Raw genomic sequence first — 6,378 nt, 5'->3', positions numbered from 1 at the left:
TGGCCTGGGGAGAGCATGCAGGGAGAGGAGAAAGGGAAACCCAGCCTGGCATCAGGACCACCACTGCATGTCAGGGTCAAATAGAGTTGGAGGGGCCAAAGTGAGGCAGAGATGGAGCTGCCACCTGAGAGGGAGGAGAGCAAAGCCCACTGCCCAGGCCCTGGAGAGGGGCTCATGCTACCTGCAGGAGGTAGCTGAGAGGCGTCTGCTGCATTGGCTACGTAAGGCACAGGGCAGCCTTCTTGAAGACAGTTTGGTGGGATGGGGTCAGGGGCCAAACTTCAGGGGCTCCAGAGTGAATGGGAGCATTGGAAACAGGTAGAGGACCAGGAGAGAGGGCAGAATACAGAAGTGGGGTTCGGAGTTTGTGTCCATCTCACTTTCCTTTTTACTGTTAGATCGGAACAATCTTCCACTTGACCCACGGCAGGCCCAGGGCAGGGGTGTGGGCGTGCAGCACCGCTACCGGGAGTGGAGTTTAGGACAATCAACAGGCACCACAGGTGCATCCAAGCCCAGACCAGGTCGGCCTTTGCTGGGGAGGGTGACTTCTACCTTTGAAGCTGGCGACAAAGGATCGGGGGAGAGCCAACGCCCTGGGCCCTGGAACTGGCCACAGAAGATGGCAGAGCCCCTGCAATACCACATCTCCTGTGCAAAGCTTCCACCAAGGCCGATGGGCACACGTGAGTGGGGAAGAAGGGGGGCAGGTGGAAGGATCCTGGCCAGAGCCATGGAGAGTCAGGCCTGGGGACAGCTCAGAACGATGGCCCATGCCTCGGATGAGTAAATCATGAAACAAAATTCAATGTAGGTTGACTCAAACCCAATAGAAGTTCATTTCTTGCTCACACAGGAGCACCAGGATGTGGAGGGTCAATGTATTCAGGTTCTGCTGTTTCCAGCAGCTGCTTCCAAGATCTCCTGGGCATGCTCCATCCGGCCTTCAGGAGAAAGCCAGCAGGCACACCTGTGAGTAGTTTTGAGCACCAGACCTGGAAATGATGCATTTCACCTGTGTTCAAGCATCTCCGGCCAGACCTCAGCTCCATGCCCCACAAATCCCCAGGGGCTGGGCAAGGTGACTCAGCCATGGGCCCAGGAGGCAAGGGTGGTGGGCAGCTGTCCATGCCACAAAATAGATGCTCTGTAGCTGGTTAGAGTGAGCGGCGAGCCGAGCAAACAGCTGATAGGAGAGATCGCAGGTCATGAACACTTCCCTGGTTGCACCCCCAGCCCCGCCACCAGCCACATTGTCTCTGTCACATTCCCTGGAGAAACGTGAGTGAGGAGGCCCAGGAGGCTGAGGGACAGGGCCAGCGTGCTGGTTCTCAGAGGGCACCCCTGGCCACGGCCTCTCATGCATTCGTGTGAGACAGAGTCAAGTCAGGTCTGCGGAGGACGAGAGAAAGAGGGGTCCTCAGAAGGCTTTTCCTAAGAAGAGACTGCCTCCAGGCAGAACCACCTCTCCCGCCCCACCCAGACACCTGGGGGCCCAAAGATAGCAAGGACAACCATGAAAGCCAGCTCGCCCAGGGCCACACGCACTCCTCTGCCGTCCTAGTGCACAATCAGAGGAAAACAGTCCTATGTGCCAGGATTCACCAAGCTGGAAAAGGGAGGTTGCCTGGAATGATTATTTACCTTTCTCCTTAATTTTGGACTTGTATAAAGAATTCTTGGTGAGTAGAGATTACATCATTTTATATATCTTCTTTTTATTAACTTAATATCCTAAAAGTCATTCTACATTATCTGCCATAAAAATATATAGAGGCTGTATTTCCTGATTTATACATATATCTATTCTGCTACGTATGTATTCACATAGCAAAACATAAAATAAAATAAAATAAAAGGAAAGAGCCAATCTACTATTGTGATTGTTAAAAGCAACAAAGAAAAAAATGAACAGCAGCAATAGTGCAGTGATATTTTCTGAAGATTTTCGCCACGGGTGCAAAAAGATAGTATAAGATTCTATTAATTTCACATACTTGTTATCCAAAATAAACTGTAGAGTTTCCCCACTCAGGAAGGTGAGTGTCTCCAGGAGCAGGTGCAGGCACTGGGAGGCGGCTCGTGCACCAGAGGGCAGCAGTTCCCCGTCCAGGGCAGGGGCACTCCTGGCCGGCTCAGGAGCTCGGCTCCTGGTGAAGCCAGGACTTTAGGAATCACGTTTGCTCCCCACTGGCGTGAAGTGCTAGCTCATCTATTTACATTCTAGGTTCAGAAAAGGGACCCCAAAAAGTCATGTGAAATCCAAGAATCCAGTTCTTTCAATGTTAGGCAGGAAAATGAAACCTTATTCGAATGTTAACACTAATTCTAAATACAGTATTCTGAACATTTAGATGGACCGGCCGCGGGCACTGTGGTAATTATTAGTGGGCTACAGGAGAAAAGGCCCCTGTGTACAGGGCGCATCCCAGGTGACCCCAGCCTCGTTGCACAGGGCCAGCCGTAACTCCTGAACGGCCTTGGCCTCGTAGGCTGCCTTGGCTACCTCTCATCTACCGCTGTGGAGATGCAGGCCCTCCCCTCTGGTTAAAGAGAAGAGTCCGGCTGCCTCCCCTCCATGAAAGTGCTTTTCTCAGTATCTCTACCCCTTCATACATGGTGTGTTTGTGATTACTGAGTGCACGTGGACACATGGCCACCCCCTGAAGAGCGTCCCAGACTTTCTTTCCCCTGGCTGTAACCATGTGACTAAGTGAAGGCTCCCATGCTGGGAGCAGAAATGATTTCCACAGCTTTCCAGTTGTGTCTTTAAGGCCACCTGCTTCCCCCATCCTGCTTCTTGTTGTCTAGAATGGAAATGGGCTGGAAGGAGGTACGGCAGCTCCCTTGGGTTAGGACAGCCTTGAGGTGAGGAGAACAGCACTCTGCCCGCCATCCCTGGCTGTCCACCTGGACTCTCGAGAGGAATCAGCCAAGAAGTAGAAAACATAAATCATTCCTGCCTTCTCTCTTATATGGATTTACCTAAATAAGGCACAGGAATATCATCATCATTTTTGCCTTCGCTCTTATATGGATTTACTTAAATAAGGCATCAGGAGTATCATCCATTGGCAAATGCAGTGCAAGGAAGAAGATTGCAGCTGTGCATACTGAGTCATAAGCATGAAATCCGGTCACGACAGACCACCCTGAGCTCCGCAAACACACCAGAGTGAGGGGCCTGCGTCCAAATGCTGCAGCCTCTTTATTCTGTGAAAACACAAGATTGTGAGTGCGTCAGGTTCTCAGAGCAGCCAGCAGAATGTAGCATGCAGACCACCCCAAGCTCTACAAACACGCCAGAGTGAGGACGGCCTTCATCCGAATGCTGCAGCCTCTTTATTCCGTGAAATCCCTGAGCACAAAGACCATGAGCACGTCAGGTTCTCCACAGAGCAGCCAGCAGAATGTAGAATGCATCAGGGCAGCTGTGCTCTGTGAGGCTGCAATGACTCAAATTGTCTAATGGTAAATGTAAAATGCCACCTCCTTCTGTGTCCTACAGGAGAATCTGCCCCAAGAATGAGATTAAGACAAGAGAGAGCCCCCCTGAAGTCATGAGTCTTGAATGCTCTGTTTATACAAGTAGGGGGCACAACAGGGCCTGGCCTCCCCCTGGACTATCACAGCTGCTTTCTGCTGTCACAGCTGAGATCACCATCCTCAGGTCCTTGAGAGGGGGATGTCTCTGCTTTGAATATGGAGGCCACTCAGACTTGTGGAAATTCCCCACTTCCCTACCAGAGAACTGGGAGGGGAGGAGATGCTACCCCTCAGGGCAGGGACCAGGGCAGGAGGTGAATCACTGGGATCAGATACTGAAACTTGCACCATGGGTGGGTGCTGGAGCTCAAGGCTGTGCACGGGTGGATGCTGGGGTTCAAGGCTGTGCACGGGTGGGTGCTGGAGCTCAAGGCTGTGCAGGTTAGATAGGCAGGCGTTGTCTCACCGGGGACCACAGCCCTTCTCTGCTATCTCTCTGTGAGATCTGCACCTGAAAAGCTGAAATGGGAATGAATGTTTGGAACATAACTTATTGGAAAGGAGGAAACTATGTAGAAAGAAATTCTCACGTGTCTAGGTTAACTTTAATAGGAAAATATGCCCTACCTTCAGGGAAATAGATGTTAGGGGCTGAATGGTGTCCCGTTAAAATTCATATGTCAAAGTCCTAACCCTCGGTATCTCAGAAAGTGATAATATTTAGAGACAAGGATTTTAGACCAGTGATTAAGTTTTAAAGGCCCTTGGGGTGGGCTATAATCCAGTCTGACTAGTGTCCTTATAAGAAGTTTCAGCTCACAGAGGAAAAGCCATTTGAGGCCTCAGGAGAAACCAACCCTGCCAACACCTTAACCAGCCTCTAAAAATGTGAGACATAAATGTGCTGTTCAAGCCACTCAGTCTGTGGTATTCTGTTAGGGCAACCCCAGCAAACCAACGTTCTAGCATACTTTAGCATATATACTGCATTCACGGAGACCACATTCTCTGTACGTATATCTCCAGAATGCCTGTCATTTGCACACATTACCACAAGTCTTAAAAGGATTTGATAATACTGTGTTTTCCTGGCCTCATTTAAAATCCAGTCTGTCTGTCCTTAGAAGCAAATCATGTACAATTTGCAAGGTAGTACTTAAGAACCTAAACGTTGAGATTTACATACAGTAAGATCTCATGTATCTAGAAATAATTTAATACTGGGAGGTTCTAACACATTGCCACTATTAACAGACAATTCTGACAAGCGCAGAGAGCTGAATTCCCCACTAAACATATAGAATAATGTTTGCAGTGAGTGGAGAGGAGGACTAACGGCAGACAGTTAAGGTTCAGGAAGAGACGGCCAGAGCCTGAAAGCGAAACCATACAGGGAGAATCAATGGGAACCACTGAAGAACAGCTCCTTCTATCTTAATGTCTCCAAAGAGTGTCAAGTTACCATGGCACCTGTTCTGATGCCCAAGACAGCACGAAAAATGATGTTACCTAATGTACTATATTTAAGAAGAAATACAGTATGTGGTATATTTTAGAAACATTTTTATACATCATAGCTAAAATGTTTAAAACGTTATTCTTAAAGAAGTCAGTTTCATTTATCTGAACATTTAAATTATGCAGAGAAGGTCATTTCCCAGTTTTGGCAAATAAGCAAGATGTTTCTGTGCCAGTTTTCAAGCATGAATCATCTTCTTAGATCACATCAGTGCATTGATCACACCGAAAGAAGTGTCTGGGTAACAACCCCTCTGCTTTGCTTTCTAGAGTCAAACACTAACAGATTTGAAGGACATGAGAAAGCCTGAATACCACTTTCTCCGGACAGTGGGCCCCTCACTCTGAACCTTGAAGCTGAAAGATAATTCCTACTTCATGTACAGAATGCATTTTTTATTTTGCAAAGCCAAAGCCATGCTTTAAAAATACAGACTTTGAATCTTAAGACATTATTTTGCATTTTAAAGAGAGATATAGTTAAAGCTTATGAGAACAATATAAAGTTTCAAATAACATCATTGTCAGGTTTAAACATATCGGTATTTTTGTAATTCATGACAGTATTTATTTTCCTTTTTTTTTTTGAGACAGAATCTCGCTCTGTCACCCAGGCTGGAGTACAGTGGCATGATCTCAGCTCACTGCAACCTCTGCCTCCTGGGTTCAAGCAATTCTCCTGCCTCAGCCTCCCAAGTAGCTGGGATTATAGGCACCCACCACCACACCTGGCAAATTTTTTGTATTTTTAGTAGAGAGGGGGTTTCATCATGTTGGCCAGGCTGGTCTTGAACTCCTGACCTCAAGTGATCTGCCTGTCTTAGCTTCCCAAAATGCTGGGATTACAGGCATGAGCCACCGTGCCTAGCACATGACAGTACCTTCCTAACACGTGTTTGTATTTTTGTAACACAAGTTGATATTTTTCTAATGTTCATATATTTACATAGCCCTTTAAAACCAGCAGTTCCATGAATTTTCTATATCGTTGAAGAGAGTTGTTAAAATCTGATTCCATCACAAACTTCAGACCCCTTTAAAATCATTATCAGAAGCCAGCATAATTCCAGCTGTCCCCTGGCTAATCTGCAGCTCCTTATAACAAAAGTCTTCAGCCACACATTACTCTTCAACCACATTAAAGAAATGGAACAAAACTTCTTTCTACATTGTCTCAGTACAGTTGCTTTCTTTAAAAAAAAAGTATTCTATTTATTTAAAAAATTAAAAACATCTAACATTTTAAACTGTACAATAAATCCCAACTTCATTACAATTCATTAATCAAATCTCTGTTGAGTCCATTTTGTTTGCTGGAACTCCTCCAGGCACTCAGAGCACAGCTGTGAGCAAGATTATTCTAGCTCCTGTCTT

Source organism: Rhinopithecus bieti, unplaced genomic scaffold (genome assembly GCF_001698545.2).
Source record: "Rhinopithecus bieti isolate Rb0 unplaced genomic scaffold, ASM169854v2 scaffold_62081, whole genome shotgun sequence".
Classification (NCBI taxonomy): domain Eukaryota; kingdom Metazoa; phylum Chordata; class Mammalia; order Primates; family Cercopithecidae; genus Rhinopithecus; species Rhinopithecus bieti.
The sequence above is the reverse complement of the archived record's forward strand: the minus strand, read 5'-3'. Positions refer to the sequence as shown.